We start from the raw sequence: 12,090 nt of genomic DNA, 5'->3' as shown, positions 1-12,090 counted from the left end.
GGGGTGGTACACTTGGTGAGATTATCCCTTTGTGAGGGGTGTAAATGCCTAATCATTACGTTGATTTGTACACCTGATACCAATAAAAACAAAACAATAAAGATCCCTCCATGTCTTCTCAAGGCTTGATAGCTCTTTTTTTTTTAAGTGCTGAATAACATTTCATTGTCTAGATGGACCACAGTTTATTTCTCTATTCACCTGTTGAAGGACATCTTGATGCTTCCAAGCTTTGATAATTATAAATAAAGCTACTGTAAACATCTATGCATAAGTTTTTGTGTGTACATAAGTTTTCATTTCCTTTGGGTAAATACCAATGAGCATGAGTGCTGGATCTTATGCTGAGAATGTTTAGTTATATAAGAAATAGCCACACTGTCTTCCAAAGTTTCTGTTTCACTTTGCATTACTACCAGCAACGAATGCATGAGAGTTCAAGTTGCTCCACATTGTTGTCAGCATTTGGTGTTGTCAGTGTTCCCAATTTTGTCCATTCTAATAGGTGTATTGTGGTATTTCATTGTTTTTTAAATTTATATTTCTCTGATGACATGTGATGTGAAAAATCTTTTTATATACTCATTTGACATCTGTATATCTTCTTTGTGTCTGGTCTTTGGCCCATTTTAAAATCAGACTGTTTTTTTACTTCTGAGTTTTAAGACTTCTTTGTATATTTTGGATAATAATCTTTTATCAGATGGGTCTTTTGCAAATATTTTCTCCCAGTCAGTGCCTCGTCTTCTCATTCTCTTGGTATTGTCTTCCACAGAGCAAAAGTTTTAAGTTTTAGTGAAGTCTAGCTTATTAATTATTTCTTTCATGGATTATTTCTTGGGTGTTGTATCTATAAAGCCATAACCATACCCAAAGTCATCTAGGTTTTCTCCTGTGCTATCTTCTAGGATTTTTAGAGCTTTGTGTTTTGAATTTATGTTTGTGATCCATTTTGTAAATGGTTTAAGGTCTGTTTTTAGATTCATTTTTTGTTGCATGTGAATGTCCAGTTGTTTCAGCACCTCTTATTGAAAACACTGCCTTTGTTCCATTGTATTGTCTTTGCTTCTTTGCCAAAGATCAGCTAAGTATATTTCTATGTGTATATTTGGAATAAAGGTGATATTTATGAGAGTTGTAGAACAAAATAACTTGCAATGCAGCAAAGTACAATACATGCAGTACAAGAAAATTGGGTGCTATTATCAATTTCATTACTAATCAGGTAATCCCAGATATAGGAATTTAGTATATGTGTGTGTTTTGTTATAGAAACAAAATAATAATTTTGACTATGTGTCTAGCACAATTCAAAGATCCTTTTGATGATGAAGGGAGAGAGGAGGATGTGAAGAAGGAAAAGCAAACAAAACAAAAAATCTCAAGCCCTATTCTATTTTTTCTTGAAGTAACATGCTAGCCAGTATCAGAGCTAAAGGGAAATGAAGGATAGTAGAAAGAACACAGGCTAAGAAATCAGAGAACCTTTCATTTATATCTTAGTACCTTTATAACCTTCAGCAAGTAACTTAAACTCTCTAATTCTCATTCTCCTCATTTCTAAAATGGAAATACTAAAATCTACTTTTTAAAACCATTGTAAGGATTGGAGACAATATCTATAAAGAATCTCATGATAATTGTTCAAATTAGCTATTATTATTAATGAACTAATTATTTGATATTTATTATGATGGAATCTGATTTATCTATATAAAGTGTTTGTGTCTGTCTCTCTCTGTGTGTGTATGTATATATACAATTTCCAGGATGAATAAAAAAATTGAAGGTGTAGGTAAATGAAATGTTATTTAGTGGGATTTTGTTTAATTGTGATTTCTCTCTAAACAACCACCACTTTAACTTTAACTTGTGGATGTATAAAATAAATTAAAAGGAATCCCATGCAACTAAAGTCAGTGAGACTCAAATTTCTGTTCATCCGTTAATGGATTTCAATGAAAACTGACCTTGTTGGTTGATAGTCAATATGGAGGAATTACTCTAGGGCAGGGGTGTCCAAACTTTTTTCAACGTTTTTTACCAAGGGCCGGCCATATGCGGTAAAAAACACAAACAGCCTGGCCACTCACTTGAGGTGAAGAACACATTGCCACACCTGGTTTATTTAAGTAAACTAAATATATTTTTGGAATTTGCTGCGGGCCAATTAAAAATGGATTGCGGGCCACAGTTGGCCCGTGGGCCGCAGTTTAGACACCCCTGGTCTACGGTTTAGGATTTGAGTCACATCATCTTTAATAATTTGCCTTCAGCAATTCTTTGTCTTGCTGAAAGATGGCTGTTCAAAACAAATCTTTGTGAATTAAACAAGAATTTCAGTTCTTACTCTAAATGATAAAATATGACTATAATAGACTCCAAAAGTTTCTCCTGGACATATTAAAAAAGAGTTTGAATTTGAGACATAAATTAGTTTAAGCAGTTTCCCATAACAAATTACTGCAAACTTGGTGGTTTAAAACAACAAAAATTTATTCTCTCAGAGCTCTGAAGGTCAGAGTCTGAAATCAAGGTGTCTACACTCTAAGGGGAGAATCTGTTCCTTGTCTGCAGGTGTTTCTTCATGTTTTGGTGTTCCTTGGTTTGTGCTTGCATTACTTCAGTCTCTGCCTTTATTTCCTTTTGTGTGTGTGTGTGTGTGTGTGTGTGTGTGTGTGTGTGTGTGTGTAATCTCCTTTTGCCTCTCTCTCATAAAAACACTTGTGATGGCATTTAGGGCCCAAGATGATCTCCTCATCCCAAATCCTTAATCACATCTGTAAAGACTCTCTTTCCAAATAAGGTATTACTTACTCATTTGACATAGAAGGTAATATTCACAGGTTCCAGGGATTAGGAAGTAAATATGTCATTGGGGCGGGGGTCATTTTTTTTCAGGTTACCATAAGTTTAATGTAAATAATAGTGATGTTTAGAATAGATACTTTTTAAAAATATTACTGAGAGTAAAATTATGTGAAAAGAGACAAGAGGCAAGATTCTCTTAAAGCCACGAGATTCTTACTTCACTTTGGCTATGCCTAAAGGTTTCACATATGTGTTTCTTTTCATCACGAATAGCTGGGGATTGCTTTTGTCTATGTTCTTCAAGTTCAACTTTAGTTCAGTGGAACAATCTAATGACACCATGGGAAGCTACAAAAAAGGTATAGGGTATTCACATAACCAACGGGCCTACATGTTCCTTTGACTTATTTACCTCACTCTTTGGGGTTATTTCAGATTTCTAGGGTGGCTAGGAATGACCAGCACTGGCAGGTATCATGTACAAAGAAGATATTTAATAATAGTTGATCCTCTGTGAGACTTTAGCCTTTTCTTTTACAGTGACACATTAACATTTTAGGCCTAAAGCTAATCTTTCATTAACAGCCTTGTTAAAAACATAAGGTAATTATTTTAAGACTTATTTTAAAGCCCAGGTTGACAAGTCAAAACAAACAAAAAGTAGTAGGAAGGGTAAATGAATCTAAAAACTAGACTCTGAATGTTTCAATAAAATACATGAAATCATGCCGTCCGATAAAGAAATAGAAAGCAAAAATTTTCAACATTAAGATTGAGGAAACATATAATCACAGATATAGAAGAAATTTTAGAATTGTGAGAGATTATTTTATGCAAATATCTGTAACTTGAAAAGAATATATGGCAAAGTATTGAAGCATCTAGAGAAAATGATTTCCAATGAAAATCTTATAAGAAATTGACTCAAGGAGGGACAGAGCATGCTTTACATGGGTCAATCAATCACCATAAAAGAGCTTGCAAAGGTAATTGAACAGTCACCATTTTAAGATGGTATAAGCCTGGTTTTGTAGTAAAGTTTGACCTAATTTTTAAAGAGAATACACTTCATATTGCATTGAAATTATTTTAGACAAAAGAATAAAGTTGTTATGAAGCATGAACCTCATACAATTATGTTAAAATTACTATGGAAAAGAAAACATAGATCAAATTCATTTATAAATACGCAAAATATTGAATATTCACAAATTAAATTCAGCTCTGTGTTGAGATTAATTCAATATGAGCAAATAGGGCTTATTCCAATACTATAAATTTAAGTCAACATTAAGAAATATATAACCATTATTAACAATTAAGTATATCCACAAATTATAGAGATTTCATGCTCATATAAGCTGATAATAAAAAGGCCTCAATAAAATTTAGTAGATGTCCAAATGAAAACCCTGACTATAATAAGAATAGAATATCACCCATGATTAATTTTGATTGATTAGTGTATTTACAATAATTGTGCTTTTCTCCATATTTTTTATGAATTTCAATACATATATACATATACATGCCATATAAATGCATATATATATTCAAATTAAAAACAATACAAGGCAATGTTTAAATATAATAAAGATTATTTGCTAAAACCAAAAGCAAATATATCAAATAGTGAATGATAAAACCATTTTCATTAAAATCAGGAATAAGAAATGAATACCAAAAATTATCTCTGTTTTAATATTAAAAGTGATTCTGGAAAATGCAATAAGGTAAGAAAAACTTTTAATTACTGGAAAAGAAGAAACACAACTTTTATTTGTAGGTGATATATACCCAGTAAATCTAAAATAACCAATAAAATTAATTCAAAAATTGGCGAGGAACTTCTTAATTCACTATAAACTTTACAGAACAGTATTTGAACTGGAATAAACAAAAATATTGGTCGAAGAATAGAGTCTTAAAATATGTTCTTATACATGGAAATTCAGTGTAGAGCAAAGTTGGCATTTCTGCAGAAAATATGATGGTTTATTTAAAAAAGGTGATGGCATAACTGGCATTTAATCTGGAAAAAAAAAGGTAGATTCTATCTCATATCATATACAAAAAAATATTCCAGATGGATTAAAAATTTAGCCCTACAGTGCAGAACAATAAAATGTTAGAAGAAAATTTAGTAGATTTTATATTTTTAAATTTGGGCATCTTTTCCTTCATTAAGAGCAAAACTCAGAAAAATGAAACATATGACATGAGTATCTAAAATGTAAACAATAATATATAACAGTAAAAGATACTATCAGAAATAGTAAAATATAAATATTATCTTGGGAAAATATTTGCAATGCATATATTATATTCAAAAGTTTAAAATCCCAATTATACAATTATTTTTATGAATTTTTGAAGCAAAACCAATAAAAATAATAAAAATGGACACAAGACATACAAATCCCACCCTTCAAAGAGGAAACATAGGTGGACAAAACATATTAAAAGATACTCAATTTCATGAATAGTCAGGAAAAAGTATATTAGAGCGACAGGTCTGGCAGATCTTTTCTTTCAGAGGGGCTACCAGGCTGTGCTGCTGAGAACTCCCAGAATGTGCTTGCTGACTCTGCTAACGTTTATTCTTATTCTGTCTGTGTTACGCCTTATACAATCTAGAGTATTTTAAACTTTCATGTTTTCAAGAATTTTTTCAACACCTGTCTGCAGAAGCTCTTTGTCTAGGATAGGGGAATCAGATACATATAGAGAATTTAGAATACGATGGGGGCAAGTAGAAAAATGCTATAGAGGCCCCAAAGAGAGAGAGACTCAAAACTGTGTACAGAGATCAGGATGGGAAAGACCAGTTACCAAAAATACTCTTTTCTTAATCCATAGTTTAGAAAAACTGGATTCCTTGCTATAGCTTAACGGCAGTTGTATAGAGTCTGTAGTAGTATCATCACTACCATTCCCAGCTTGGTCATTTGTGTCTTCCCTCTTTTCTTTTCTGATCATATGATCAGTCTAGAGGGTTATCAAGTTTATTGATCTGCACAAAGAAGAAGCTTTAAATTTCATTGATTTTTCTCTATTGTTATTATTATTATTATTATTACTACTATTATTATTATTATTTCCTAGATTTCAGTCTGGATTATATAATTTCATTATTTTTTGTTTACTTTGGGTTTAATTTGCTCTTCTATTTTTCTAGTTTTTATGGTGGAAGCTGAGGTCATTGATTTCAGAAATTTGTTCTTTTTTTAAATAAAAGCAGTTGGTTCTCTTTGTTCTCTACTATGTACTGCTTTACTAACACTGCATAGATTTTGATATGTTGTGTTTTCATTTTCATCCATTTAAAATACTTTGCAATTTTCTTTTGAATTTATTTTTGTAAATTTGCAGGTTGTTATTTAGTTTACAGATATTTAGGGATTTTTTTAGGAATGCTTCTGGTATTGATTCAGTTTTGTTGTGGTCAGAGAGCATACTTTGTACTTCTTGAATTCTTCTAAATTTTTTGAGACTTATTTAATAACCCAGAATATAGTCTATCTTGGTGATTGTTCTATGTGCACTTGTAAATGCACATTCTGCTATTGTTGTGCAGAGTGTTCTATAAATATCAATTAAGTGAACTTGTTCAAATCTGAGTTATTCTTATGGCACCTCTATTCCTAATTTTTTTCATTTTGTAAGTTTACTTTCTATCAATGTTTACAATTTTCCAAATATTGACATCTGCTCTTTAAGTTACTAGGTACAGTGATATATGGCTCCCTCTGGTGACTAAATTCAAACTGTCATATTTTAAAAATCACTTGTTTCTGAATGTTCAGAGAAATGTGTTTAGTAAAAACTTAATACCATATTTCACCATGTATAATGCACACCTACATTTTTTGCCCAAACTTTCAGGAATAAAAATCTTTTGTTTTACTTTTTTAATTCACATTTTTATTTGTTTAAACTTAGGTGCTTGTTTTCTGTATTATAAAGGAATTTAAGCATTTTCAAAAAACACATTATGGTACAAGAAATTTTATGTAACAATAATTACAAAACACAAGAAGAGATAAAAGGCACAAGAAATTTTATGTACCAGTAACAAATTTATGATATTTATGCATCACAGAAGGCCAAGAACTCTTCATTGTTGCAAATTCATTTAAGTTCAACAAAACCAATTATGGTATTCCAGGTTGTTTTGCATGACAGTATTGTTATTAATTTATCTAGTTACACTTTTAACTCATAAGCATAAATAAAAGAATTGAAAACATTTATACAGACATGGAATTAGTACTACCCATGTGTAATGCACATCCTTATTTTTCCCTCACAAATTTGGGCAAAAAAGTATACATTACACATGACAAAATACAGTACTTTGGGGATTCCAAATTATTTTTAAACATTTCTCAGCATGATGAATTTAATTAAAATATTACAAATAAAACTGTTGTTTTAAGCTGAGGGACCTTTTTGTTTTATATATACAACAAAGTTTAAAAGTCATTTCTATCATTACAGGCATCTAACATCTATATCATTTATCTAATCCTTTTGTCAATTCATATATTGTCTAGAATTTTTATATATAAACTGACAGGTGGGCCTCTTTGATATAAATATAGCAAATTAGTCAATCATAACCTCTATGTCCTCATAAGTGATACAAATTCTCCATTCCTCAAATCAATCCATCTTTTCACATGCAGTAATTAAATACTTATCAATACTGTTACGGGTTGAATTGTATGCCTCTGAAATTCATGTGTTGAAGTCTTGCCTTCAGTACCTTAGAAGGAGACCTTATTTGGGGATAAGGTCTTTATCAAGCTAAAAATGACATAATTATGGATGGGCTCTAATCCAATATTACTGATTTCTTATAAACAGGAAATTTGGAAAAAGAATGATATATACAGAAGGAATGCCATGTGAACATAAAGATGGCTATCTACAAGCCAAGGAGAAAGGCAGGACCAAATCTTTCTCTCACAGCCCTCAGAATGAACTCACCCTGATAACACCGTGATTTCGGAATTCTGGCCTCAAGAACTGCGAGACAATAAATTTCTGTTGTTGCTTAAATCACCTTGTTTGTGGTACTTTGTTACAGTAGCCCTAAAACACTAAAACATGAGGCCAGCACAGATCTTAGGGCAGAACATTCAGAGGTGAAAAGTGTTGTCCTGACACCTAGAACTCCAAAGTCTAGTAGAGAGACAGTCCTGTAAACTTTTCATCAGTACACAGCCAATCAAATTCTTGTCAGAGAATGACATGCAATCCAGATCTGATCAAGGCATGAAGCATCATGTCTTTGAGGCGTTGATATCTGAGCTAATCCTAAAGACACAGTATGACTTAGAAAACTAATGGACAGAGATGGGGTGGGGAAAGAAAAAGAGTAACATCTGTAGATACCAAATAATAGCTAGACTGTTATATCATATGATGAGCCAGGAGTTGGGAATAAGAGTTTGATATGGCTGGAACTTAGTTGTTCAGAGCACTGGTGAGAGATGAGACTGAGGAGACAGGTAGGGGTAATATTATGAAGAAGACAAATAAGACTTGTATAGGGTCATAAACTCTCGTTACAGACACAAAATTTAAATATGTGAAGAGCACCTAAAATGATAAACATGTGATTAAATATAAATGAATATTAACTTCATAAAACCATACGAATAATGACTTGTAAGTTTGAAAAATGAAGAATTAAGGTACTTAAAAATATCACCAAATGGTGGGAAGGGTAAATTGAGTAAACACATTCTAAGGTCCTTTATGAAAAATGGTAATGGTATTCATTTGTAATAGATTATAAAAAATCAGAGATAATTGTGATGATATCTAGGGAAACCATGGAAAGGTAATAAAACCATATATAACCAATAATCTAATCAAGCTAAAATGAAGTGATAAAACTCAAACCTTGATTAATCAAAAAGATGGCAAAAAAAAAAAGAAAAAAGAAAAAGAACCAAAAGCAACTAGACAAAGGGAAAGCACATAATAAGATGGTAGAATTAAAACCAAATGTGCCAATCATTAGTTTGTATCTACTGATTAAATATTAAATTAAAAGGCAGAAATTTAATTACAAAACAAAAGCAAAACAACTACAAAACTCAAGGATATGCTGTTTACAAGAGACACACCTCAAATAGGACACAAAAGTTAAAAGCAGAGAGATGAAAAAGATATACTATGCAATTACAGGTAACCTCTGTATAACACAGCACTTCTACAACACGGTTTCACTCCAACATGGTTCGAGAATTGGGGAAAACCCTCATACAACATGGCATCCTAGAACACGGTTTCATTCTAATATGGTTTGAGAATTAGAGAAATCCCTGAACAACATGGAGCGTAATAGAGCTTTTAAGAACAAAAAATATCTCATTTGAAATTAGGGAAATCCCTGAATAACACAGAATGTAATAAAAGCTTTTAAGAGCAAAAGATATCTCATTTGAAATTTTTCATTCAAGCATGGATGTTGTATCAGATTTGACTGCAAAATTTTAAAATTTATTAGACTTTTAAATCCATTTTGTCCGTGAAGTATTAAGTTTAGAGGATGAAGATATCTTGTCAAAAAGAAAACGCCCTTGGACCGGCCCGGTGGCTCAGGCAGTTAGAGCTCCATGCTCCTAACACTGAAGGCTTCCTGCTGGTTCGATTCCCACATGGGCCAGTGGGCTCTCAACCACAAGGTTGCCAGTTCAATTCCTCAAGTCCCGCAAGGGATGGTGGGCTGTGCTCCCTGCAACTAACAACAGCAACTGGACCTGGAGCTGAGCTGCGCCCTCCACAACTAAGACTGAAAGGACAACAACTTGAAGCTGAACGGCACCCTCCACAACTAAGATTGAAAGGACAACTTGACTTGGAAAAAAATCCTGGAAGTACACACTGTTCCCCAATAAAGTCCTGTTCCCCTTCCCCAATTAAAAAAAAGAAATGCCCTTCGTTAATGGTGCTTAGTAGTGATGACGTAGAAAATATTATTTAATACATATTAATGTGTTACACTTTTGGTGAAAATTGCTTTAATAAAGATATTTCTCTTAATTATAAAAATATAATAGTATGTTTTTTTTAGTTTTTGGAACTTAACCCCCTTTTTGATACTAGTTCTTTGTTTCGTATAACACGGATTCGCATAAGACGGCATTTTTTAGGAACCTAACAACCATGTTATATGGGGGTTACCAGTACTAACCAACAGGAAACTCATGTAGCTATGCTATAATATATATTTTAAAATGGTTCCTAAGGCAAGAAGCATTGCTGGAAATAGAGATTTCTATTTTATATTCTATTATATTTCATAATAAAATGGTCAATTCTCTAGATAGACATAAAATTCCAAATGTGTTTGCAATCAATAACATAGTCGCACAATTTATAAAACAAAACCTGGCAGAACTAAATGAAGAAATTGACAAAGCACAATCATAGTGAAAGATTTTAGCACACTTCTCTCCATTGGATAACCACAGTTTATCTCATCACAGCTCCATGGTTTTGACATTTATGTTTCATTTGAGTCGATAAAAGGGAAACTGTTTAGGAAAAATGGGGACATTTGAACAAAAAATAGTATTTGAAAATATTTTAGGATACATAAATACACATATTCCAACTTACATTTTAAAGTTAAGTAAGCAAAACTTTTCTTGTAGGTAGATTTGAATGAAATTTCTCAAATTTTTGTGGGTTAGTTTTTCTTAGATTTTACTATATAGGTGATTAAGAACTTGCAATTTAAATTTACTTTATATAACAATATATCCAGAATTGCTCAATGAATGTTAATTACTGATGATAAAAGATCTAAAACTGCACATATGGCCTTTAGGGAAGTTCAGCTTCAAGAAACCCAAGTATTTTATATTATTAAAGTTTATGCCTTCCAAGTTAGGTGTGTTGATAGAAAGAGAGCCTTATATTGTTTCATGGAGAGCATCAGAAATTTGGGTACAGGTGATAGAATTACAGGGAAGATTCTTTTCAACCTTTGAATTGAGTCTCCATCAGGTACTGAAGAAGACAGCGTGAAAACTGGCCAAATACTTCTAACAAGAGAAGAGGTCATTTAAGAGAAGTGAGTTGTGTGAAAGCCCATAGTACCACAGTTTAATTTTGCTCCTGAAGCAAATCTGGCCTTAACTTTTTTGGATTTTCTTTCTTTGCTATTCCTGTGCTTCCTGCATATTTTTTTTCTTACTTCTGCATGCAAATATTTCTTAACTAAACACTGGTTTCTAATGTTCCATGTTTTTAATTTTGTGTGCCGCATTTTCAACAGATGGGATTTCTTCTAGTTATTTTAAGACAGAACACAGAAGAGACCAGGGGAATTAAAATAATTTCAATATTAGATGTGTATTTCAAGCTGCTTCGATTCTCTCAGGTGTTTTAGAGCGATTTAGGCATTCTTCTTCATAGCTAGCTCCCCTGAATCCTAGTAACAGATCAATATTCATAGCTAGTTCTCTTGCAGTCCTACTCACAGATCAATAAGCAGTGCTCTCAGGCATACTACCCTCTTGGCATAATCAGCTTCTCGTTCAAACATGCCATCTGTGCTCCACCAGGGATGTCTTTCTCTCAGAAAACTGGCAATAGTAACAAAGTTCATTTAAATTCTCAGTCCTTATAATCATCAAGCAGTCTAGGTTCTCTTTTGTAAATCCAGCTTCTTCTACTCCAAAAACTCTTACTGCCTGTTACAGAAAATCAAGGTTCACATTTATTTTTCTGTGCTGGGAAAAGAATGCCTCGTGGTATTTCCCTTAGACCTCTGATCATTCTACAATGTTTTTCCATGTTCCTAAAAACAGCCTCCTTCGTTGTCATCATGCTTTTCACCTAAATCCACCAACATGGAAGCTGAAGGAAATTGGATAGAAATCGCTATGGGAGCTGTCAGACCATTTCTTTAATCAGAGGTACAGGCTGCTGTTCAACAGCATGAGACATTGGTTCTCTGCCCGGAGATTAAGTATGGGCAATGTGTGAGGATGCATTACAGCTGCCTGTGAAAACATGCTAACCCATCAGAGGCTTATTTCCTCCTTCAATATCTGAAAACAACAAAACAAACAAAATGGTAAGTTCCAATAACAGGCCAGAACTGTCACTACTAGGTCTAAGCATATTTCAGGATCAGTTAGGAAGCTGCTTAGAAAAAAAAAAGTCTCAATCTGTCTTGAGGTTATAAAATATAGATTCCAATGGATTTCCTTTGGTTTGTTTTCTATATTTAACAAGGAATAAGCTACTAAA

Source organism: Rhinolophus ferrumequinum, chromosome 14, assembly GCF_004115265.2.
Source record: "Rhinolophus ferrumequinum isolate MPI-CBG mRhiFer1 chromosome 14, mRhiFer1_v1.p, whole genome shotgun sequence".
Taxonomy (NCBI): domain Eukaryota; kingdom Metazoa; phylum Chordata; class Mammalia; order Chiroptera; family Rhinolophidae; genus Rhinolophus; species Rhinolophus ferrumequinum.
The sequence above is the reverse complement of the archived record's forward strand: the minus strand, read 5'-3'. Positions refer to the sequence as shown.